Below are 24,468 nucleotides of genomic sequence, written 5' to 3' on the forward strand. Positions count from 1 at the left end.
ATACACACTACACACATACATACTACACACATCACACAAGCACCTACACTACACACAACACACACCACTACACACATACACACTACACATAATGCACACAATGCACACACTAGACACAATACACACAAACACATACACTACACAGAACACACACCCACTACATACATACACACTACACACACTATACACACAACACACAACACACACTACACACACAATGTACACACTACATACATACTACACACAACATACTACACAAACTACACACACCACTATACACATACACACTATACACACTACACACAACACACCAACACACACTACACACAAGTACACAGTATACAACCACACACAGATACACTACATACTACACACAACATACACAAACACATAAACACACACTACACATGCACTATACACATACACTACACACACATACACAAATACACAAACTCAAACACACACAAAAGCACATGACATACAACACACATTACACACACACTACACACACACATACACAAACTGCAGCCTCGGGCCACTCTACACACGAGGAGCCCAGGAAGCAGCACCCCCCTCCCCAGGCGGCGTCTCTGCGTGTCCTCGTGTGTGCACACGCCACTCCTCACACGGCGTGGAGCTGGGCCTGGAGCGGCCGTCCTGAAGAGGGGGCAGGCGTGAGCTCCCAGCATGGTGGGGTCCGGTGGGGGACAGGGGAGAGCCTCTCCTATGGAGAGGCCCATGTGCACGGGCAGGAAGGCTGGGGCTGGGCGAGGCTCCCCCCTGTGGGACCCCGGGCCTCTCAGCCAGCCGGACGCCAGAGGGAGGCCTGGAACACTCTCCCGGCAGCCTGGGAGAAGCCAGTGGGGCCCACACCACACGGGCTTCCTGGCGCCCGCACCCTGGAATCCATTTCTGCCGGCGTGGCAAGGCCCCGGCCACACCCCTCATTTGTGGGGCCGCCTCCCCCGCCCCAAGGGGTGTGAGGGGCTCTGGCCACTACGCCACTCCTGCAGGTGGTCAGGCCCGTGCCCGCTCCGTCTGCCCACCGACCCCAACACCACCGGGGTCCAGAGGCACGGGAGGAAACACCTGGGGCACGTGGACAGAGGCAGGCAGGCTCTGGGGTCCCACGCGGGCCCCTGCACGCGGGGCTGTGGGTTCCCCGGCTGATGCAGTCCAACAGCCTGACAGGATGGTGAGCCGAGAGCCACCGTCAGAGAGGGCCAGGGAAGGAAGCCACGCGCCCACAGGCCACCCGCCCCCGGGGGCCTCCTGTCAGGGAGCATGCCGGCCAGTGACTCAGGACTGGCGGGAAGGCCAGGCCTCCCTGGGTCACTTCCATCACCGCCAGATGTGCCCCACCTAGCACCTGCCCCACCTAGCACCTGCCCCTAGCACCTGCCCCTCGGGAGCTCAGATCCCTGCAAACATGCCCCCTCCCCTGCTCTGGGCACTGAGGACACTCGTGTGCACATCTAGGATCCATGAACCACGTCTGAGTATATGATCATATGAATCTCGGAACCACAAACCACATCTGGATACACAAGCATGTGAACCTGGGAACCACCACTGCATCTGAATATATGATCACGTGAATCTAGGAACTATGGACCACGTCTGAATATATGATCATAGAATCTTGGAACCACAAGCCACGTCTGGATACGCAAACATGAATCTAGGAACCACGAACCAAGTGTGGAGACACAAGTACATGAATCTAGGACCATGAACCAAGTGTGGAGACACAACCATATGAATCTAGGAGCCATGAACCAAGTGTGGAGACACAACCATATGAACCTAGGAACCACGGGCCACATCTGAATATATGATTGTGTAAATCTAGGAACCATGAGCCACGTCTGAATATATGATTCAGATATCTGAATATATGATTCTGAATATACGATCGTGTGAACCAAGGAACCATGAACCATGTCTGAATATACAATCATACGAGTCTAGGAGCCATGAGCCATGTGTGGATACATGAACATACGTATCTCAGAACCACAAACCACATCTGGATACATGAATGTGCACCTAGGAACCACGAACCACATCTGAGTGCAAACCAGCCCCCTGAGGCTGCCCATCCTCGTCTGCACCGGGGAGACGATGCCACGGGGCCTTCCCGTCCTTCCCTCGCCTCCAGGCCCCTGGCGGTGGCTGCCCACCTGGCACCACGGTTCCGAGCTGGCGTGTCCTGTTCCATCGAGAGGGGGATCCCACGTCGTGAAGACCAACAGGCGTGATACTTCCGGTCATCCGCGCGCCTGACACTGAGTGGGAGCGTCTCCCTCCAGGAGGGGCTGGGCCACACTGCCCTCCACGCCACAGAGGGCACTGTTCTAAGTCCCACTGCTGGACGGTGTGACGGGGAGGCAGGTGGGGTCCGCTGTCCTTGATTCCTGTCCTCATCTGTACTTTCGGTTTGCTTGGGGGACGACCCCCGGCAGTGGGTTTCCTCCGGGCTCTGTGCTCAGGGTTCACTCCTGGCACTGGTCAGGGGACCGGCCACGTGCAGGCAAGCGCCTTCACTCCTCAACTGTCTCCCTGACCCGCTGGTCTGTACTTTGGGGGCAGCGGTTCCAGGCTAGCATGTGCTGGTGCACGCGTGTCTTCACAAGCCAAAGGCGGCGGCTCAGCGCCCGCACCCAGAAGGCAGGGGGTCTCGGTGGGCTTGCTTACGAGCACAGTGCCCGAGCTCGGTGCATGCAAGGGTGGGGTGGGAGGGGCGGGGGCAGGACGGGGGAGCAGGAGCACCTGGAGGGTGCCCGCCACAAGCCTGCGGGCGGCAGAGAAATTCCCCAAACAGCCGTCTGGGCTGCGCCCGGGAGAGCCGGAGGAGGCTGAGTCACGGGAAGAAAGTGGGGCAGGGGTTCCCGGCACCGTGGCGGGGGTCGGCAGGGGAGAGTGACAGGAGGCGGCGGTTCATGAGGGGCCTGGAGCGCTGGTGTCCAGCCTGGCCTAAGGGCAGGAGTGACCGGGGGGGGGGGTGTTGGCAGCCGGGGAGGGGCCTGGCCGCGTGTGCCTCGGTGAAGTCCCCCACGTGGGCAGGGTGGAGGGCGACGGGGCACCAGAGAGGGGCTGGACTCCGTGACTGACTTGGGCGGTGGCATCTGGGTGGCCACGGGGCTGGGGAGCAGGGCCAGGGAGTCGGGGTGAGCGCCCCAATCTGAGTGGCAAGGGAGGGGGTGGCATTTGGGATAAGAGGGGCGACTGGGTCAGAGGATCCCCCCTAAGCAGGCGGGAGGGGAGGCTGGAGCCGGGAACGGCAGGACCCAGCCCAGGGCTGCTGCGAGAGAAACACCATCGGGGGTCCCCATGACACAGGAAGGGGCCGAGCCAGGAGTGTGGGGGTACAGGGGCTCGGGGCTCGGACACCCTTCCCCCGGAGGGAAGGGGCAGCAGGGGAGGTGACTCTGAGGGCCCTGGAGAAGTGTCCGGAAGAATCCCGGCTCTTCTGGGAGTGCCCCCCGCCCCCCGCCCGCGTCATTTGAGGACCTGCAGCGACGAGTGCAGAGGGGCCCCTCGCACCCGCCCGCGCTGCCCTCGCCCGCCGACGTCACTTCTGCTTTAGATGTAGAGTGACGTCCAGTTCTGATCCAGGCTGGCGTCCGTGACACCACCCCCGCCTGCTGACCACGCCTGCGGGGGCGTCTCGTAACCCCCTTGTGGGTGTTTGGGGACCCTGATGTTTGGGGGGAAGCTCCGGTCGAGGGCACGAGGCTGTCCGACGTCCCTCGCTCTGGCTCTGCCCGACGTTCTCACAGGGACGCGGGGGCCACTGGTTCCGGGGACGAGGACTCGCAGTCAAGCTGTGGCGGCACCACGGCTGGGCTAGCGTGCTAGCGTGGCTGAGGCTGTCTGGCTCCTCCCAGGCCATGTTCCTCGACTGCCCCCTGCCCCTGGGGAGGGAGCCCCGTGTGAACCCCGTCCTGCCTGCCCGGCTCGAGGGAGCGTGTCCCCAGCGGGGAGAGCCTTCTCTCGGGCGTTCTCGTAAGAAAGCACAGGCCGCCCACCCTGTGGCCTGCCTGGAGGAGACCCTGGCGAGGAGGGGCTGGTGGAGAGTCCAGATGCCACATCACGAGGACGACGCGGTGGCAGGGGGCCGGCTCCCGCCCCCAGCCCCCACACTCCCCAGGAAGCGTCCGAGTAGAAGAGCAAAGCAAGCGTTCATCCCAGGAAGCGGGAGACGGGGCCCCCCGGAGACACTGGCAGCTCAGGTGCTGGCCCTGCACCACCCGGCGCTGGCTGGGCCCCCGCCCCTCCGGGAGTGAGCCCTGAGCACCACCCGTGGGCCTCCCCGACAGCAGCCAAAGAACAGAGACAAGAACAGAAGAACAATTCGCCCTGCAGGGCCTAAAGCACAAGGACAGTGTTCCAGAAAAATAGGAACACAGATGCCCCCAAAGGGAGGGGTGGGGTGAGAACACCCCGAACAGCGCTCGGCACCTCTGGTCTGGGCCTTGGGAGCACTTCAGTGTGGCACTTCCTGTCCCCTCTCCTGCACCTCCCCCAAAGTGGGCAGGGGTTCTGGGCTCCAACCCCCCGGGGCCAGCGGTTGCCATGGCAACTGTGCAGGGCACAGCGGAGGGCGGGAGGGGCGGCGTGGAGAGGGGAGGGGGCTCGTGCAGAGCCACACGAGGAGCCTCGGTCTTTCTCCCGGAGCCTCGGAGCAAGTCTGAGCTTGAACGTTCGTTCCAAGGCGCGGGCGTCTTCACAGAGACGGTCTCCGGGGCAGCGGCTCCTCTGGCCTTGCCCTCCCCGGGCCCAGGCTGGGTGGGCTTGGCTGGGAGGCCCTGCTGGGGGCGAGGTGGGGGGCGGGGGTCTTCTTGCCACTGTGCCGGGGGCCTAGCAGAGCGCCACGGTCTCAGCTGGGCCTGCCCGCCGTCCTGGCCCCGAGACTGCCTCCAAACCGGGGTGTCCGCTGGGTGCCCTTGGCAGGGCTCACTTCGGGGAACCTCAGAGCCTCCAGCTCCATCCAGGAAGCTGCAAATAACGCGCGTAGGAGGCGGCAGGGGGGAGGGGGGACGAAGCAGGAGCAGGGAGAGGAGGGGTGGCGTGGCACGAGGCCTCGGCACGTCTGTATCTGACGCACAGCAGCCCGTGGCCCAGACCACCACGGTGACACGGAACCCGGGAGAGAGCAGGAGTCGTGTTCAGGGGGTCGGGAGGGGTCTGGGCTGAGTGGGCGGGGAGCGGGAGCCTGAAAACCCACCGTCAACTACTGATGATGAGTGACCTTCAGAACGCAGGGTGGGCTGGTCTGTCACGGGGAGGGCTGTCCCCTCTGAAGGCAGGCCAGGGGGACCCCCGTCACCATCCCCCTCCGTCCGCCCCGCTGGTGTCCTGCTTAGGGCGGCTCACTTCTAAGTGAGGACGCAGCGGAAACCTCCTCCCGAGAGGCAGAACGGGGCAGAAGGCAGTGACGTGAAGAGCCAGGGACACGGAACGGGGGCGCCGGGCTTCTGGCACTGCTCCCCCACCCCCCCCTGCCCCCGTCAGCCAGGAGCCCCGCGGCAAGACTCACAACGTCACTCCGGGGTGGGCAGGCACGAGCCGTCGCCCCGGGAGCAGAAAAGAATGTCGTCATTTAACAGAACCCCGCCCTGCATCGCAGCCACGCGAGCTAGGACACAGCAGCAATGACCTGACCTGGCGCCGTGGACCACGAGCACAGATGCCCCCTGCCCGCCTGCTCCCATCCCCGGGGCCCCATCCTCCCGTCTCCCCCCCCCCCCCCCCCCGGGCTGGCTTTCTCTCTCACTCACGCTATCTCTGTTCCTTCTCCTCGCCTGGACTTTGAAGTGCCGCGGCGTCCTATAAACATTAACCTGCTTCTAGCACCGCAGCGCACACTGCTAACGGGGCTGCTGCCGCCCCCCGCCACGGCCCCGGGAACTCGGGGGAGCCTGGCTGGGATGTCGCCTCAACTGAGCATCACTGTCCTCAGCTCCTTCGGCACATCGTTTTGTTCCGGACTGTTCTCCAAAGACCCCCTCATCAGCCTCCTTTTAAAAAATATCCGATTTAAAGAGAAAGCATGTAAAATGCCAGTCGACTTGTAAACGGTCGAGCAAAAGTGACCCCTGGCCAAAGTCGGGGTCGAGTTGAACATTCGCGCCAATCAGCTTATAGGTAAAAACCTACTGCTCGGATAACACCTTCGCCGTCGCACAACTTGAGGATGAGACGCCGCATGTAACAGTGCCTCTGGTTATTCACTATTCATCTTCCGGCCACTCTTCCGAGTCTTCTTTCCTTCTTTTTTTTTTTTTTTCTGGGTCACACTCAATGGTGTTCAGGGCTTACTACTGGCTCTGCACTCAGGAATCACTCCTGGCAGTGCTCAGGGGACCCTCTGGGACGCCGGGGATCGAACCTGGGTCGGCTATGAGCAAGGAAAGCTCTCTCCCCACTGTACTATCCCTCCGCCTCCCACCCGTAACTTTTCTTTGTATAAAATATTTGTGTTGATCATTCACCAAGGTACCGAGACTTATTTGGCTAGTTGGCCCTTGTCAAACAAACAAACAAAATCCTTGGAAATCTACTTTGTTGAAGCAAACACGTGAAAATATACCCCACAATCACACCCAAGCCTATGACCATTCCCCTTTGGTTCCAGTGCCCCCGGGGGAGTGCATGGGGTGGGGCAGCGTCTCCAATCTGCAAAGAGGCTCAAATCCGGGTTTCTTAAACTTCTCCCATGCATGACCCCTTGGCGCCCAAGAAACTTTTTTTATGGGCGCCCAGGCACATAACACAGGTACACATGGCAGACACGTACTGGCAATAAATCACACCTTAAAACAAACTTCTCACAACCACAACGAGTCATTTAGGGGCTCGATGACGCTACAAACCCTCAAAGCCAGTCCCAACCCCAGCCGGTCCCTATGTATGGGGCGGGGCGGGGGGGGGGGGGCTCGTCCCTCCCTTGCTGCTTCCAAGAGGCTTTTCCGGTTCCTCCCTGGTGCTGACTGATTTCCCCCAAATTAAATTCACATGCGAGTGTGGCCTGGACTAATACCGAGAGCTTTCATCTCTGATGCTAGCTAAACTGCTGAAGCGATTTTGAGCTCTTGATTTTGTAAACCGGGAGTGTGCGGCTTCTCCCTCCCCGCCTCGCCCTGGATTCGGGGAGATCCTCAAGGAGTGAAACGGTGATACTTAAAAAAAAAAAAGAAAGAAGAAAGAAAGAACGAATTCCCTTCACCGTGCCCCCTGCGAAACGCTCAGGTGTTTTTCCTTGATTAGGAAACACGTTTGAACACTCGCCGGACTGCCTTGTGGTTAAGCCATCTCTGTGGCAGGCGGCCAAGATGTGGGCACACGTTGTCGGAAAACCGTTTCTGATTAGTTGACTTTCGAAACACCCAAACTGACCAGTTGTGGCCAACTGGATCACCTCTCAGATGAACTGGCCTTAGTCCCTGCAGACAACTCTTGGCTGTTTCTATGTGATCTGAGGAGCTGGCCGGGGCATACACACAAAGCCGTTATCATACAGTTTTTCTTAAATTGATCTCACGCAATGACTGAGGCACCTTATTGCTTTCCAGGGCACAGTCATTACTCTGCCTGCAACGGCTCCAGCTTCATAAACACGCCCTCCATTCTGCCAAAGGGACAATTAATTTTATTGATCCGAGGTGCGAGCAGTGACACACTTCACTTAGAAAACACAATGTATGGCCTCAAGTTATTTCTGAATAATTCATTAATATCCTTCCCACTCGGCCCCGTTCTCCAGTCCCTTCCTCTCGCCTGCCCTTTCTCCCTCCTCTCCTGTCTTCCTTTCCTTCCTCGGGCCTTGACGGAGCGCCTGCCTGGGCACTGCTCCGTTAGATATTGGGGGAATCGATGACAGATAAACTCTCGGTCCTCCGAGAGGCTCATGCGATCGACCTCAGAGTGCTGCTTCCTCGTTATTCCAAAGGTCGTTAGAAGAACGCACTCGCAGAATGTATGGGGAAGCACAAACACCACGAGCGTTCACGGGGTCAGAGAAAAGGTAAGGGACCGACCTTGAGCTGTGGCAGGGTGATCCTTCTTCCCTTGAGGCCCGGCTACACCGACACATGCTCCTCTCCCCCAGGAACCGGTGCTGGGGAGGCATAAAGAACCCCGTGTGGGAATGCAGCTCCGAACACCCGGTGGGCACGGCCAGCTGCAGCAGGAACTGCCTCCGAGAGGGGCGGGTGCCCACACCAGGCTTGGGGCCGCTTCTCCGGGCCTCTGGCCGAGCACGCTCCTGCAGAAAACCACAAATGCACAGGAAATTGGGGAAAATCAGATAAAGGCGAAGCATGAGGTGCCATGTGTACAGAGAGGAAACAGTTAAGAATTAACCCAAATTAATTTAAGGCTATATGCGCGCGGGGTGCAACGGTTTTGTTAATAAGTAGCTCGGGCATCGCTACAGGCGTTTCAGTCAAATGACTCAGGGTTTTCGGAGCCGTCGGGAGAGGGAGGGGGGAAGGGAGGGGTGTGAGGGAACCCCCACACCGCTGCGGGGAGGGCGGGAAGCAGGACACATCCAGGTTTCTCCCCGTGTCATCTGTCCGGCATCTATTGATCTCATCGGCAAACACTGGCTGACCACCGCGGTGGCAGCTGACGGTGTCCAGGGCCCGCCTGGGCCGTGAGAGTGTCCTGGGGCATCTCAGCAGCATGCAGCTGCCACAGAGAGTCAGTCAGGATACGGAGCAGAAGAAAGGCCCACTGAAGCTGAGTCTGCAGGGTCAGGCTAGTCTCGGTGGCTGGCTGGGGAACCTCAGGGAATGCCCGTCACCCAGGCCCTCAGCCTTCCCTTGGTCTGGGGCTGTCTCCCCTTTCCCGCCTTCCTCTCGGCAAGGAAGGCCTTGTCCACCTCTGCATCCTTATGCTCTGCCCGCTGGTGCCCTGGGCCAGCCCGACGGCGGACACGACGCCCTGGGGGGTCTGGCAATAAAAAATTCACACAAATCTCACAATTCTCATTTCCTCCCTGACCTTTTCTTTTTTTCTTTTTTGGGTCACACCTGGCGATGCACAGGGGTTACTACTGGCGGTGCTCGGGGGACCTACGGGATGCTGGGAATCGAACCTGGGTCAACCACAAGCAAGGCAAACGCCCTACCTGCTGTGCTATCGCTCCAGCCCCTCCTCCCCGATCTTGGCCTCTCACATGTGAATCCAAACTCCAAACCCTTCCAGATTCAGTCTTTTCCCAAGACCCACGGCTAGAGGACCCTCTGCCTGCCCTAGTGGGCTGCTGAGGTCCAGCCCGGGGGCTGCTGTCAGTGGACGGGAGTGGACACCCAGAGGGCCAGGTCTGGACGTCTAACCCACGGTGCTGGTAGTCTTCGAGGCACATGGTACTTGCCCCTAGAAGGTCGGCCCCCACTCTGGGGCAGATAATTCACCCTCTGTTGGGGAGTGGCACGAGGTTCCGGGTAAGCAAAATCAGGACAAAGATTGTGTGTAAACGCAAAGGAGGTGAAACGGCCGGGGAGGGGCCGATGCTCACGGAAAGTTCCAGAGAAGCTCTGTGGGAAGGTTGAGCGTCGTGCAGAGGGTGGGACTGACGGTCACTCTGCCCCACCAGAGCCACGCCCCCGCCCTGTCTGCTCAGCGCGTCCACCTCCTGGTCTGTGTGTGGCTCTTTTTTTTTTCCCAGGGCTTGCTGTGGTTCAGACACCACTGAAGATAAATTAATGATACAAGAAATATCAGAGCCTGTTTTATTTTCTTCCATTTCTTCCATTCCTTCCATAATTCACTGAGAGGGCAATAGGGAATGCAGGCTTAGAGAAAACAAATTAAAATATGACGAGTTGGGATTTCTTCTTTTTTTTTGTATTATTTTGCTTTATTATTTTGTTATTTTTATTTTTTTAATTTTTTTTTGAGTTGGGATTTCTGATACGAGATTCTTGGGGACCTCAGAGCTGGGGGAAATCCAAAGCTTCCCAGGAATGTCTGGAAAGTATGACCCCTGGGTTTATTCTGGAAAAACAAAAAACAAAACAAAACCAAAAAACCAGTCTTTCAAAGGTGAATGCTTTGTTAATTTTTTTTTGTCTCCACTTAACTCTTTTTTTTTTTTTTTTTGTTTTTTGGGTCACACCCGACGATGCTCAGGGGTTACTCCTGGCTCTGAACTCAGGAATCACCCCTGGTGGTGCTCAGGGGACCATATGGGATGCTGGGAATCGAACCTGGGTCGGCCTTGTGCAAGGCAAACGCCCTACCCATGCGCTATCGCTCCAGCCCCCAGTTAACTCTTCTTAATGGGAAAAGGTAGTTTAGGACTTGCCTACCACCGTTATTTCAGTGCCTTTAGCAAATATAACTCTCAAGAATAAATGAAAACTCCAGTTTGGTTTTCTGACTATATTACTGAGCCCTGTTAGAGGACCTGAGAGCTGGGTAACCCCAACAGACCGGACATTCCCAACTGTCCGGACCGACTGCTGGTGACTTTCAACATGGGAACTTCCAGGGAGGTGCAAGAATAAGTCCCACACTTCCTGACAAGCAGACAAAAATGTGTCGGGGAGAAACTTCTAGAGACTTCTAGAGACTAAAAGGCAATGTTTCCCGGGGCGCCCAGTAAGAGTTGGAGAAGGCAAATTCACTCGAGCCCTGCCAGGCCCCTCGGCCACCAGCCCCTCGGTCCCTTGTTTTCCTTCCCTCGGGCTGGCATCACGAAACAGGAAACTGGCATCACCGCACGCAGGAGGCTGCGAGCCCGGGCTGGGGCCAGGCTGGGGTTCCCTGTCCTGCCAGGAGACTGTCCTGGGCGGCCCTGGTGGCCTGTCCGGGGACACGTCTGTCTTCTCGAGGGGCCCCCGGCGAGTGGGGGTAGGTTCCGTCCCATCCTGAACTCCTGAGAGTGTGCAGGGCGAGGATTTGTCTCTGAGGGGCCGCGAGCACAGGCCGCCCTTCTGGGACGCTGCTCTCCGCCCCGACAGGAGGGACTTGGTGTAAACACACGCGGCTGCACAGAGCCTCCCGAGGGGCCCTCCCCGGACGAGGGGCACCTCCCTGAGCTTGGACGGTGACAGGGAGTGGTGACGCTGGAATGTCCGTGTTGTACCTTGGCTGGGGGTAGGGGTGGGGTTATGAACCAGCGACCGTCAGGGGCTTCAGATCAAGCTGGGTTCAGAGCAAGCTTGGGTTCCAAGCCAACGCCAACAGAAGGACGAGGCCAAGAAGAGAGGAAGTAAACCAGCTCTGGGCAGGCGGCAGCCTGAGCGGGCGCTTCCTGTTTGCTGACCAGCCTCGTTCTGCCACAGGGCCTTGCTCAGTGATGACAGGTCCTGGGGCCAGTGGTTCTCGCCACTTCACTGCAAGCCCGTTGCTGCCCTGGGTCCTGCTCCCCCTCCTCCCGGCCTCTCCCTATCAACCAACCCCTCAGCCGCCTCCCTGAGGGAAGGAGGGATGACAGTGGGGAAGAACACAGCCCGACCGCCTGCAGTGCCAATTCTAAAGACCATCCCCACTGAATTCTAGGAAGGGGCCGATCTCACAGACACCATCACCAAGTCCATGAGTCTCTGTTCTGTTTGGCTTTGGGGGCTACACCTGGCAGTGCTCAGGGCTTAGTCCTGGCTTTGTGCTCAGGGTTCATTCCTGGCGGGCTCAGGGGACCATATTGTGTGCCGGGGACAAGCCCGGGTCAGCCATGTGCAAAGCAAGTGCCCGTCTCGCAGTACTACTGCTCCAGCCCCTCATTCCTCTTTTAACTCTCTGACATGTTTTGTGAAAATAAACATTGCACTGACAGCTCATTTTATATTTTCTTGTGTTTTTGCTTTGTTGGAAATCTCTCCTCTCTCTCTCTCTCTCTCTCTCTCTCTCTCTTCCCCCCCTCCCTCTCTCTGTCTCTCTCTCTCCTCTCTTTTTGATGAACAGTCTTCCTGATTCTCTGAACTGCTTGTTCATATTTATTGTCAAATTTTCAACAAGTTGCCTTTTGAAAGTTGATTTATTGGGGCTGGAGAGATATGGAGAGATAGTACAGGGATAAGGCATTTGCTTTGCACATGGCTGACCTGGGTTCCATGCCTGGCAGCCCAGATGGTCCCCAGAATGCCACCAAAGGTGATTCCTGAGTGTAGAGCCAGGAGCAAGCAAGTCTTGAGCATTGCAGGTATGACCCCCCCAAACAAAAATAGTAATTTATTTATTTGGCTTATCTGTCAAATAACCTTCTGCTGGAGTGCATCGTCTGTAACTAGCAACAGTTTTACTTCTTTTCTGATTCAGTTTATATTTTTTCCTGTTTAACTGTTGTGGCAGGACTCCCAACACTGTTAAGAAATAGAGGAGAGAGAGAGAGAGAGAGAGAGAGAGAGAGAGACAGAGAGAGAGAGAGACAGAGAGAGAGAGAGAGACAGAGAGAGAGAGAGACAGAGAGAGAGAGAGAAAGAGAGAGAGAGAGAGAGGTGGGGGGTGATGGGAGGGAACCTGGGGACACTGGTGCTGGGAAATGTACACTGGTGGAGGGATGGGTGTTAGAACACTGTATGAACGAAACCCAATCATGAACGGCTTTGTAAGGGTCTATCTCACAGTGATTCAATAATGAAATCTTAAAAAAAAAAAATACCAGAAATAGAGGTGAGGGTGAGCAAGTGGGCTGATATTAGAGGAAGCGCCTGCAGTTCATCCCAGCTGAATGCAAGTCAGCTGAGGATTTGTTATACAGTCTTCTTAGGCAGAGATACATTCTTTCCATTTCTACTTTACCTAGAGCTGTGTGAACACAAAAAGGGCAGCAGTGGCGCTCTATCTCTCCCGCCGCCCGAGTTCAGTAGTCTCACACAGCTTCCCCCACCCCCCTGGGGAGGTCGATGACGATGGGCAGGTGAAGAAGGAACGAGGGCCAGGCTGGTTGGTCTCAGTTGCAGTTTATTCCGTTCCCATCTCCATTCTCCTCTGATTCTCCTCCTGCTTCTCCCCCGTGCTACTTCATTCTCCTTCTCCTCCTGGCTCTGGATCCATCCCCCTTCCCACTCTTACAGTTAAATCCCAAAGCCTGAGGGGTTGGGGCTCACACATAGGTATCACCATACAATCAGCGGATGTAAGGTCCTTCCCTCGGGGGAAGCTACTTCCAGGACAGATTCTTATCCAGCAAGACTGGCCTAAAGGCAAATATGGGTGTGTTTCTCCTCTCCTTGTCCAACAAACATAGAGACATTCATAAGGTTAATAATTTTGTATGAACACAGTAAGAGATACATTAAGCTTATAGAATTGCTCTCTTGGGGCCATCTCAATCTCAGACTACAGTGCTCAGGCCAGATTAATCTTTCCTATCCCTAGCAGGGTCCTGGTCTCATCGCTGCTTTTGGATCATGACAGCATTTGTCCATGACCAAGCTCTTAACTCATAGTTAAGAATTGTGGCGCTTTGGCCTGGCCCATTTCGATGCCAGGGTAGCTCACAGCTTGCCCTGGATCCATTCAGTCCCTCGTCGGGACCCTGCTTTTGGGGTGCTAGGAACTAAGGGCAACTGAGGCTTAAGTCAAGAAAGCAGATGCCTGGGAGGGAATAATATTCAAAGCCAATTAAATCCCAAGTTACAAAAGCATAATATTAACTGTCTTCCTGTGTCTATACAAAAATGACATTGGGGCCGGAGCGATAGCACAGCGGGTAGGGCGTTTGCCTTGCACGCAGCCGACCCGGGTTCGATCCCCGGCATCCCATATGGTCCCCCCAGCACCGCCAGGAGTAATTCCTGAGTGCAAAGCCAGGAGTAACCGCTGAGCATCGCTGGGTGTGACCCAAAAAGCAAAAAAAAAAAAAAAAAAGAAAAAAAGAATGAATGAATGAATGAATGAATGAAAAATACTGGCTCCCTAGGCGCAATGTTCTTCCAATATGTGCATATATCCTTTGGGACCACCTTTCAGAGGAGGAGCTCATTCCCAATACACCACAGTGAAGAGGCCAGACAGCAGCTGCTGAGGGAAGGTCACCAAGCCCACACTTGCTCCCTCTCGGGACACTTGCTCCAAGGGAAACCAGCTGCCATGGGGCAAGGACATTCGATGCCCGGGAAAGGCCCGGCGTGAGGGCAGCATGTGGGCAGCTGAGCCTGTGCCCTACGGCCTTCAGGCGAAGTGTGCTCAAAGGCAGCTTTTCCTATTGTCGGGTTTGGGCTTTTGTTTTGTTTCGTCTAAATCCCCAGTTTTATTTTTTTAATCATACTTACTATTTATGTGTTGGGGGGCCACACCCAGCAGTACTCAGGGCTTACTCTGGGTTCTACAGACTCAGGAATTACTCCTGACAGTGTTCGCAGGACCACACACATAGGATGCTGGCGACAAAACCCAAGTTGGCTACGCACAAGAAAAGCGCCTTGCCCACTGTGCTAGCTCTCCCACCTCCCTAAATTACCCATTACTGAATTACCCATTGCCCTTTGTCTTTTTTCTCCGATCTCCTGAGAGACTATGCAAGCTCGGTGTAGTGTTTTCCCTCCCGGACTCTCCCGTACTGTTCTTATCTTCAGGCCTCATGTTCGGGCACCAGATGTTGTACAAACATTAGGTTAGGCGGTCTCAGGTGCTGAAACAAGGAACGCGAGAGAAATTAATGTTCACGGAGGATCACAGACTCGCTCAGATCTTGTGACCAAGAGCAGCCTTTTCAGCCTCCTTTTATTTGCTGGCTTATTATAATAACGTCCAATGAAATTCAACAGTTTAAGAATATGTAAATTAACAGAGTCAGTCAGAAGACATAGACAGTTACAGAAATGGAAACATAGACAGTTAGAAAACATAGTTACAGAAACTGTAACGGTAACTGTCTGATGACTGGAGCACTTTGGCAGTTACTCATCTACCTCTCTCCAGGGACTAAGAGATCCTGAGTTTGCTCACTGTAGCAAAGAATCATCACAGTGACGACAAAGGAAGTGGTTGCTGACTATGGAAAAACCTGGACTGTGGAGTTTGTCCAGAAATGGCATGAAAGTGTTGTTTTGCTTGGAGACTAGTTGGTCTCCATCGACAAATGTCTCTGAATCAGGACTGGAACTGGAATATTACTTAACATGTGTAAACGCTGTCTAGGTAAACTCTGTACTACTTAATATGTATAAACTCTGTATGTGTAAACTCTGCATTATATAATGAGAAAGAATTTCTGTGGAAAAAGGTTAGAAATCATGTGTTAAAGCATAAAATATTATTTTGAGAAGAACAGAACTCAACAGAACTTAAGAACAGAACTTAAGTACATTTAAGGCTCACCTTCCTACTCTGGGGTCTCCAGAAATTTGGCCAAGAATTATTTCTGACGGTTTGAGTTTTCTCAAAGCAGCATTAAGGTAGTGCTGGGAAGATTTGTGAGGATGGGTGTTATTTAATACTGGCCATTCTGTGTTTGATTTTTAATTTTAAACAAAAAAAAGGGGAGATGTTGGTGCCTAACCAAATCACAAAGATGAGTCCTTGGACGCTGCCCTACACGCAGGAAGCAGAACCAGGACCCCACATTGCACTAAGTGGACGAGCCTAAGCTTGAGAGTCTGACTGATATGGAAAAGGCAAAACTGACCCTCTGTGGCCAGCAAATTCCCACAGCACAAAGCAGCAGCTTCCTCTTCTCACATATCTCAGACCTGGCTGGACTTTAGATGTAAACATTCCCTCCTATTCATCACAGACCCCAGGTGTGAGGAGCTTATGACAGTTACAGTTATAGTTACAGTTTCTGCAACTGACTGTTTTCTGTCTATGCTTCCTTTCTGTGACTATGTTTTCTAAGTATGTTAATTTACATACTCTTCAACTGCTGAATTTCATTGCACATTATTATAATAAGCCAGCAAATAAAAGGATGCTGAAAAGGCTGCTCTTGGTCACAAGATCTGAGCAAGTCCGTGATCCCCCATGAACATTAATTTCTCTAGCATTCCTTGTTTCAGCACCTCAGACCACCTAACTGAATGTTTGTACAACATTTAGTGCCCAAACGTGGGGCCCGAAGATAAGGACTGGTACAGGAGAAAACGAGAGGGAAAACATTGCAGCGAGCTTGCATAGCCTCTCAGCAGATTGGAGAAAAAAGACAAAGGGTAATGGGTAATTCAGTAATGTTGCAGCAGGATGCCTATATTGACATCCTGAACTCTCTAACAAAAGCAGCTGATCTGGCTTAGAAGGAACAAATAATGCGACGCCTCCTTGAGAGGGTACAAAGGTATTGCTATTGGTTCCAGCCCAGAAATAGAGATCAGTTCAACTCAGAACTGAGGGAAAAGGTAGAAAAAGAATTGTGTCATGCACATAAAAATGGAGACTTGATCTCAGCAGATGAATGGAGCGCGTGTAATTGTATTGCTGCTGCCCTGACTTCTTTACAATCTGACTCTGAGTCTGAGGAGCCTTCTCTCTCGCCTTCTCATACACCTCTCTCCATTGATCTGTCAATTTTTGAAGCAACTTACAGGGAAACTCCTGCGTTAGAGGAGGAGAGTAGGGACGAGTCTTTGATTCAGCCTACATTTTGTGCTAAGTCAGCGGCATCTATATTGCCTGGGGATTCGTAGCAGATTGATAATTCACCTGCCCGGTCTGAGTCTGACAGCTTTGGGTCAGATACAGAAACTCTGTGGCAAGAGAAGTGGTAACCCATCAAGAATTGAGGGCAGGGGGCTGGAGTGATTAGCACAATGGGTAGGGTGTTTGCCTTGTACACGGTCAACCCAGGTTTGATTCCCAGCATCCCATATGGTCCCCTGAGCACCGCTGGGGTAATTCCTGAGTGCAGAACCAGGAATTACCCCTGTGCGTCTCCAGGTGTGACTCAAAAAGCAAAAAAAAAAAACAAGGCAGTTAATAAAAAGTTAAATCAATTACTTAGACAGATGTGGTACCCTGAGGTGCACTGCCATACTAAAAGAGTCTGATGCCTGCCCGAGAGGGGCTCACTGATCCTGACCCTCTGGTAGCTCCTTTTCCTCCCTTATATCAGAATGGGGGAGAGGAATCTCTGCATTGCCGTTTTTTTTTTTTCTTTTTGGGTCACACCTGGCAATGCTTAGGGGTTACTCCTGGCTTTGCACTCAGGAGTTACTCCTGGTAGTGCTCTGGGAACCCTATGGGATGCTGGGAATCGAACCTGAGTCAGCCACATGCAAAGCAAACGCTCTACCCGCTGTGCTATCGCTCCAGCGCCTGTGTTGCCATTTGAAGTTTACTCCTGAGTTGCATCCTTTGATGCAAGAATCTGAAGCTCCTTTATATCAGGCAAAACTGAGCCAACAGCCTGCTCAAGTTTGTGGCTTTTCCAGTCGTTCGTAATCATCAAGTGCAAAGAAAATGGCAGGCGGGGGAATAAGAGCCTGTTCCCTTTAAGTTTCCTTCCTGGCTGAAGCAAGCAGTAGCCACCTATGTTGTTACTTCTAACTATGTGCTGGCTCTTCTCGAAAATTTTGCGGGAGCTAATACTCTACTCCCACTCGATTGGCAGACTCTTGCGAAGGCAGCGTTAGAAAATTCTCAATATGTACAATTCAAATCATGGTGGAGAGAGGAGGCTGAGAAATTTGCTAGGGCTAAGACACCAAAATATGTTGATACCACGGGGAACCGGATTTTAGGCACTGGCAAATGGGCTTCCTCGGGAGAACTTGGAGGCGAACATTCTGGAAGCCGTCGGTAAGACCTGTCTGAAGGCGTGGCGCTATCTTGAGACCTCTGCAAAACGTTCTACGCCACTCACTAAAACCCTTCAAGAAGCTAATGAGCTCTATACAGATTTTATCGCCAGACTCCAGGGCTCTCTTGAAAAGGCTACACCTGATGAGGCTCTTCGCGAAATGCTCGTGTTAACTTTGGCGGTGGAAAATGCTACAGCAGACTGCCGAGAAGCAATTCAGACCTCTAAGTTAATGGGCAAAAACTCTCTGGATGATTTTATCAGAGTGTGTAGGGAAGTGGGGACACCAGCCCATCAGGCGCAAATGATAGCTGCTGCTTTTAAGAAGGCTGATCGGGTGAAGCGTTACGGCTGCGGAGCTGTCGGACGTTTCAGAGGAGATTGTACTTGTGCTACATCTGGGGTAAGTAAAGAACCAGGCATTTGTAGACGGTGTGGAAAGGGGAAGCACTGGGCTGATGAATGTCGCTCAAAAAAGAATAAATTTAGAAATTTCCTAGATGAGCCATTGGGAAATGGGAGTTGGGCCTCGACCCAGGAAATTGTCAGTAGAACCTCAAGTTAAATTCGAAGGTTTTCCATCCCCTACGATGGTAATAATTGATAAACCTAAGAATATTGGCAAAGGGGCCGGAGCGATAGCACAGTGGGTAGGGCGTTTGCATTGCACACAGCTGACCCGGGTTTGATCCCATATGGTCCCCCAAGCACTGCCAGGAGCAATTCCTGAGTGCAGAGTCAGGAGTAACCCCTGAGCATCACTGGGTATGACCCAAAAAGAAAAAAAAAAAGAATATCGACAAAAAGCTATCTTATACTGCCTTATGAGAGCAGTGGAAGAAGTGTAGCTGCTGACATTTCAGCTTTACAGGATTTGTTTCTGACTCCTAATAAAATTTATAAAATCCCAGCTAATGTTTAAGGCCCCCTACCAAAAGGGACAGCAGGATTGGTCCTAGGGAGAAGTAGTATGACTTTGCGTGGTGTTAACGTAAAAGTAGGACTCATTGACAGTGAGTTTGTGAATGAAATCTCACTTATAGTCACTGTTCAAGCGGATATCAGAATATTCAAAGGGAAGCGCATTGCTCAACCGCTTTTGCTTTTGTGTATAATAGGGAAAAATACAGGTATGAAAAGAGAAGGTGATTTTGGAAGCACTAATGCAGAAATATTTTGGACAAAAAAGAGTACTGATAAGCCTACTTTAATTATGACCTTTAAGGATGGGACAAAATTGGAAGGTATGTTGGATTCAGGTGCTGATGTTACTGTTGGCACCTCTCATCACTGGCCTATGGTTTGGCAAAAGTGGTGTGTGGACGTTACTTTTTCTGGTATAGGTGTGGTCACTGACGTTCAGCAGAGTATGTGACCTCTTCATTGTAGTGCTGAAGACACGGCAGTCATCCAGCCATATATTGCTCCAATAGCTGTCACCCTATGGGGTGGAATTTGTTGCAAAAACTTGGTGTGAAATATATTAAAGAAAAAAAGATGTCTCAGCAATCGCCTTTTTGATTAGGGCCTCTACTCAGAGAACAGCTCTCCCAATAGTCTGGAAAAAGGTTCATCTTGTTTGGGTTGAGCAGTGGCCCTTGATGAAAGAAAAACTCGAGGCTTTGTATGAATTGGTTACAGTTTGAATTGGGACATATTGTTTTGAGCTCTAGTCCCTGGAATTCACCTGTATTTATTATTAAGGAAGAGATTGGTAAATGGTGAATGTTAACTGATTTAAGAAAAGTTAATGACTGCATGGAACCAATGGGCCCTTTACAAATGGGCCTGCCTAATTTGGCCATTATTCCAAAACAGTGGAATATTATTATAATTGATTTAAAAGATTGTTTTAAAAGATCGTTTCTATACCATCCCCTTAAGGGAAGAGGACAGAGAAAAATCTGCTCTTACTGTGCCTTCCTTAAATAATAAAACTCCTGCTAAAAGATATCACTGGACTGTTCTGCCTCAAGGGATGATGAGTAGTCCCACGATGTGTCAATATTCTGTTAATCAACCATTGGATATAATAAGGGTACAGTACCCTGAAGTCAAAATTATTCATTATATGGATGATATTTTAATTACTGCTGCACCTCAGATAAATTTGCAGAAAGTTTATGAAGCTGTAACTTATGAACTAGAGTCATGGGGTTTAAAAATTGCACAGGACAAAATTCAACATCAGGTTCCTTGGGAATTTTGGGGACAAATAATATGGGAGAGTAAAATTACGCCTCAACAGGTCCAAATTCAGAGAGATAAATTAAAAACTTTAAATGATTTTCAAAACTATTGGGAAATATAAATTGGCTACAGCCTTCTCTGGGCATTCCAACGTAGGCCCTACAAAATTTGTTTTGTATGATAGCACAGCAGTTGGACGTTCACCTTTCACACGGCTGACCCGAGTTCAATTCCTCCGCCCCTCTTGGAGAGCCCGGCAAGCTACCAAGAGTATCGAGCCCGAGCAGCAGAGCCTGGCAAGCTACCCGTGTGTATTGGATATGCCAAAAACAGTAACAATAAGTCTCTCAATGAGAGACGTTACTGGTGCCCGCTTGAACAAATCGATGAGCAACGGGATGACAGTGACATTAGAAGGTAATCCCTCTTTAAATAGCCCACGGCAACTTAGCCCAGAAGCTGAACAAGAATTAGAATTGATTGAGGAAATTGTTAATAAGGCTCAGCTAGACAGAACTGATTCTTCAGAAAATTTAAATCTAAAGAATGTGAATGTGTACTTCACATTCTCCTACTGGGATTTTGGTACAAGGAACTAATATTGTGGAATGGAGTTTTTCACGTAACAAGCCTACTAAAACACTGGCTACTTATATATATAAAATACCTCAAATAATTTTCAAAGGAAGAAAAAGAACTAGACAATTGATAGGGAGTGATCCTGCTGAAATTATCGTACCATTGACTGGTGAACAAATCCAAGCGCTATGGGAAATTGATGAGGATTGGCAAACTGCCTACACTAATTATTTGGGCACCAACAGTCTTTAAATGTTTTCAAGTGTACATAGGCTTACAAGTATTTCTAGGTTCTCAATGTGCCATATCATAGCTGGATCTGTGCCGGTTTCAGGGTGCTGTCCCCCAAGAGCTGGGTTTCCGTCCCCAGACGTCTTGAGTATAACTGAGCGGAAGCCCTCCATCAGAATCACCCAGTTAAATAAGTTCCTTCCTAGTTCCCAACCGACCAAAACAAAACTGGGAGCCACTTGTTGTTCAAAATGACCATGTCAGGGCTGGAGCGATAGTCCAGCAGGGAGTGTTTGCTTTGCGTGCGGCTGACCCAGGTCGGAGTCCCAGCATCCCTTATGGTCCCCCAAGCACCGCCAGGAGTAATTCCTGAGTGCAGAGCCAGGAGTCAGCCCTGTGCATCAGCAGGTGTGATCCAAAAAAGAAAAAGAAAAAAAAAGAAATGGTCATATCCTTAGGTCTCATTCCCCTGACCCTGAAAGAGCCTCCAATGTGGCACCATTGGGAAGGACGAGTAAAGAGAGGCTTCTAAAATCTCAGGGCTAGGACGAATGGAGACGTTACTGAGACCGCTCGAGAAAATAACCCACGAACGGGATGATGATGATGATGATGATGATGATGATGATGATGATGATGGCCATATCCTGGAATGCTGTGCGATGTTACAACAGACATCAGCTAGACTGGAGTATGCACAGTTCCTAAATGCTGACACTTTTTTTTTGGGGGGGAGGGGGAGGTGCATCCCTAGCAGTGCTCACTGGCTCTGCACTCAGGAAATCACTCCTGCTGGGGGTGCTTGGGGGACCATAAAGGGTGCCAGAGATGAAACACATCAGGCATGCACCCTATCCACTGTGCTATTACTCCAGTCCCTCAATATACTTTTTAAAAATCTCATTACATCGACCACTGAGCAAATCATAAGAATCTTGCAAACATTGGGGTGCTGGCACAATATATGGCTGATATGTGTTCTTTCCAAAAATTCTAGTTTTCATCTCAAACATCAAATCTTTACCATTAGCCACAAGAAAAAAAAAGTGGTTTCCCTTAAAGTGACCAGTTGATTTAATTTTCCTCCTCAAGCCCATGTTCTCTGTCAAACATGAATCTTGCTTGCTTGTCTCCGTCTCTTGGCTCCCCTTTCCCACTCTGGAGAAGCCCGCGTTCTCTTGAATGCACAGTGACTCTGTCCTCCAACGTCTAAGGGAGTTCATTCCATAAAAACTACCTTGCTGCACAGACACACACAGACACACACACACACACAGACACACAGACACACACACACACCCCAAATCCCCAATCCACAGGGCAACACTGTCAGTCGTTCCTGTAAAAGAGATATTTGGGGCTCAGGGGTAGTTTCAGGGGTGGCACCTCAAGGCCCGAACTAAAGCAAACGGCACCAGCCCCGTACCGGGAGCAGCTCTCCCTGGCTCCACATCGCTGGTCTCCCAGGCCTCCCAAGGCCCCCGAGCAATGGCTGCTTTACTCACGCCGAGACGAAGAAGGGCGGGTCCACTGCGGCAGTGACTGCAGCCCCTCCAGGGCCAGCGGGCCCCCAGCACCCCGGGCTGCAGGCGAAGCTTCCCTGCCTTCCCCAGCATCACAGCCAGAGCAGAAGGGCCGGTCACAGGAGCCATGGACACACCCTTGGGCAGAGCAAAGACGCACTCGTGAGTCTCACAGAGGGAAAACCATTCCTGACACGTTTGCTCTGGCCAGCGCAGACTCGGACTTCTCCACCACTCTGGGAAGAAACGCTCCAGGCCCGCAGCAGGCTCCCGGACAGCTGCTCGGGGGCTGAAAGCCTTGCCCGGCCCTGCCCTTTTTCCCCAGACGAACGTCGCTGGCCTGCTTCACACACACTTCCCCTTCTGTCCCCAAACAGCTAAAGGACGTGCGTGCAAGGGCCAAAACTGGATAAAATGAACACCCTCAGTGCTGCAGTGAGGACTCTGGCAGGGAGAGAGGCACAGCTGACAGTGCTCAGGAGACCATAGGGAGTGCCAGGATGGAACCCAAGTCAGCTGCATGCAAGGCCAGTGCCTTATTCTCTTACTATAGCTCCTGGCCATTGAGGACTTTTTACTTTTTTTAAACTTTTGGACCAAACCTGGCAATGCTCAGCGGTTACTCCTGGCTCAGGAGTCACTCAAGGCGGTGCTCAGGGGACCATATGGGATGCTGGAGATTGAACCTGGGTCGGCCTTGTGCAAGGCCAGCGCCCTCCCCCCCCCCCCCCAAGTATTATCACTTCCGCCCATCAAGGATGCTCTTAAGTGAAATGGTTTCTTTCCCGGCCCCAGGCACGGGTGAAAAGTATATGAATGGCGCCACCTAGTTGGATTCACTGCCTCAGTTCCTCACAAGGGGCTAACAGGTTCACAAACCATTTCTTATTGGGGATGGGGGGCGAAGGGGGGGCTCCTAAGCAGCGCTCAAGGGACCCAAAGGGTGACTCCGCCTGTAACCCTTGAGTCCTGCAGACACCCAGGGTCACCAGGACAACAGAGACCATATGGTAGGGGGTTGAGCTCAGTGCTAGCGCCTGCACCCCTGACCAGAGCCAACTCATTTCCTTATAGTGAAAAAATGTAAATATCCCTTAGCGTGACCTCCACAGACAGCCCTCCCCCAGATCAAGAGTGGGGCAATGGGGTGACGGGCGGCTTTGGGACCCGCAACTCTTGCTCCTGTCTTGCCAGGGGTCACCCATCCCTGGAAGCAGCCCCAGCCCAGCCAGTGTGCACTGGCCTTGAAGTGCTCAGAGCAAAACTACGCATCCAGGGCCTCTGCTGGTGGCACTGAGCTATGAACAGCCCCGTGGATCACCTGCGCGCTGGCTCCTACACTCACTTCATCCGGAAGGCACCCCAGAACCACCGAGGGGCTTCCCTCTGCTCCCAATAATTCCTCTTACTTTCTTTGGTGCCTTTCATCTGCTCCCGACTTCCCCGACTTCGGAGAGGAGAGAGAAGACAGCAGGGAGGGCACCTGCCTTGCAGGGACGCGGCTGGCCAGGGGCATTACCACCAGCATCCCTTATGGTCCCGGAGGCCGGCCAGGAGTGCTCCCTGAGTGCACCACCAGAAGTACCCCCTGGATGCACGGCCAAGGGTGCTCCCTGGGTGCACGGCCAAGAATGCTCCCTGAGTGCACGGCTGGGAGTGCTCCCTGGGTGCACGGCCAGAATGCTCCCTGAGTGCACGGCCGGCAGTGCTCCCTAGGTGCACAGCCAAGGGTGCTCCCTGAGCGCACGGCCAAAGTGATCCCAGAGCACCGCCCAGGTGTGGCCCCAAACCAAACACAGAGACAAAAGAATCCACGGGGAGACCGAACCGTGGGGCCCACGATCCCGGGGAGGAGAGTCAGTTGCAAGGGTGGGGTGGGCTACGTCTTAGGCTGGGAGCAAAACAGGGGGATCCCCGAAAACAGGCAGGCACGGGCTCCGCTCTCGGCGACTCACCGACGACCCCTGCAGGAGACACTCGGCCAAACCCTCGCACCCTCTAGCCCTTCGGGAGGCGACTCGACTGCCCGGCCCGGCCCAGCTTCCGCTTTCGACAACCGGGGCGTTTCCGGCGGGGGCGCGAGGCTTCCTGGGAAAGAGAGTCCCGCCGAGAAGGATTCTGGGAGTTGTAGTCCTCGCTCTCCTCGGCTCTCCTGCCCAGAGCGGTTTGTGAAAGCAGCGTGGATGTGTGCGTGCCTCTGCAAAAGGGGGCTGTCAGGACTTTTATCGCTGCGAGAAGGCTTTTTATTTGGTGAAG

The 24,468-nt window shown here is 52.9% G+C and overlaps 1 protein-coding gene across 1 annotated transcript in view; it reads right to left on the reverse strand.

Moving 5' to 3' along the window:
- ZBTB38 (zinc finger and BTB domain containing 38) overlaps window positions 1-24,257 on the reverse strand; it is a 135,435-nt gene extending 111,178 nt beyond the window's left edge. The window contains exons 1-3 of the mRNA XM_055129452.1: window positions 24,168-24,257; window positions 22,195-22,350; window positions 8,043-8,269 (exon numbers count right to left, since the gene is read on the reverse strand). The gene's annotated coding sequence lies outside the window, so the exon portion shown is untranslated. The remainder of the gene's footprint in view (window positions 1-8,042; window positions 8,270-22,194; window positions 22,351-24,167) is intronic.
- Window positions 24,258-24,468: the final 211 nt, after the last annotated feature.

The sequence above is a fragment of the Sorex araneus genome, chromosome 2 (assembly GCF_027595985.1).
Source record: "Sorex araneus isolate mSorAra2 chromosome 2, mSorAra2.pri, whole genome shotgun sequence".
NCBI classification, from domain to species: domain Eukaryota; kingdom Metazoa; phylum Chordata; class Mammalia; order Eulipotyphla; family Soricidae; genus Sorex; species Sorex araneus.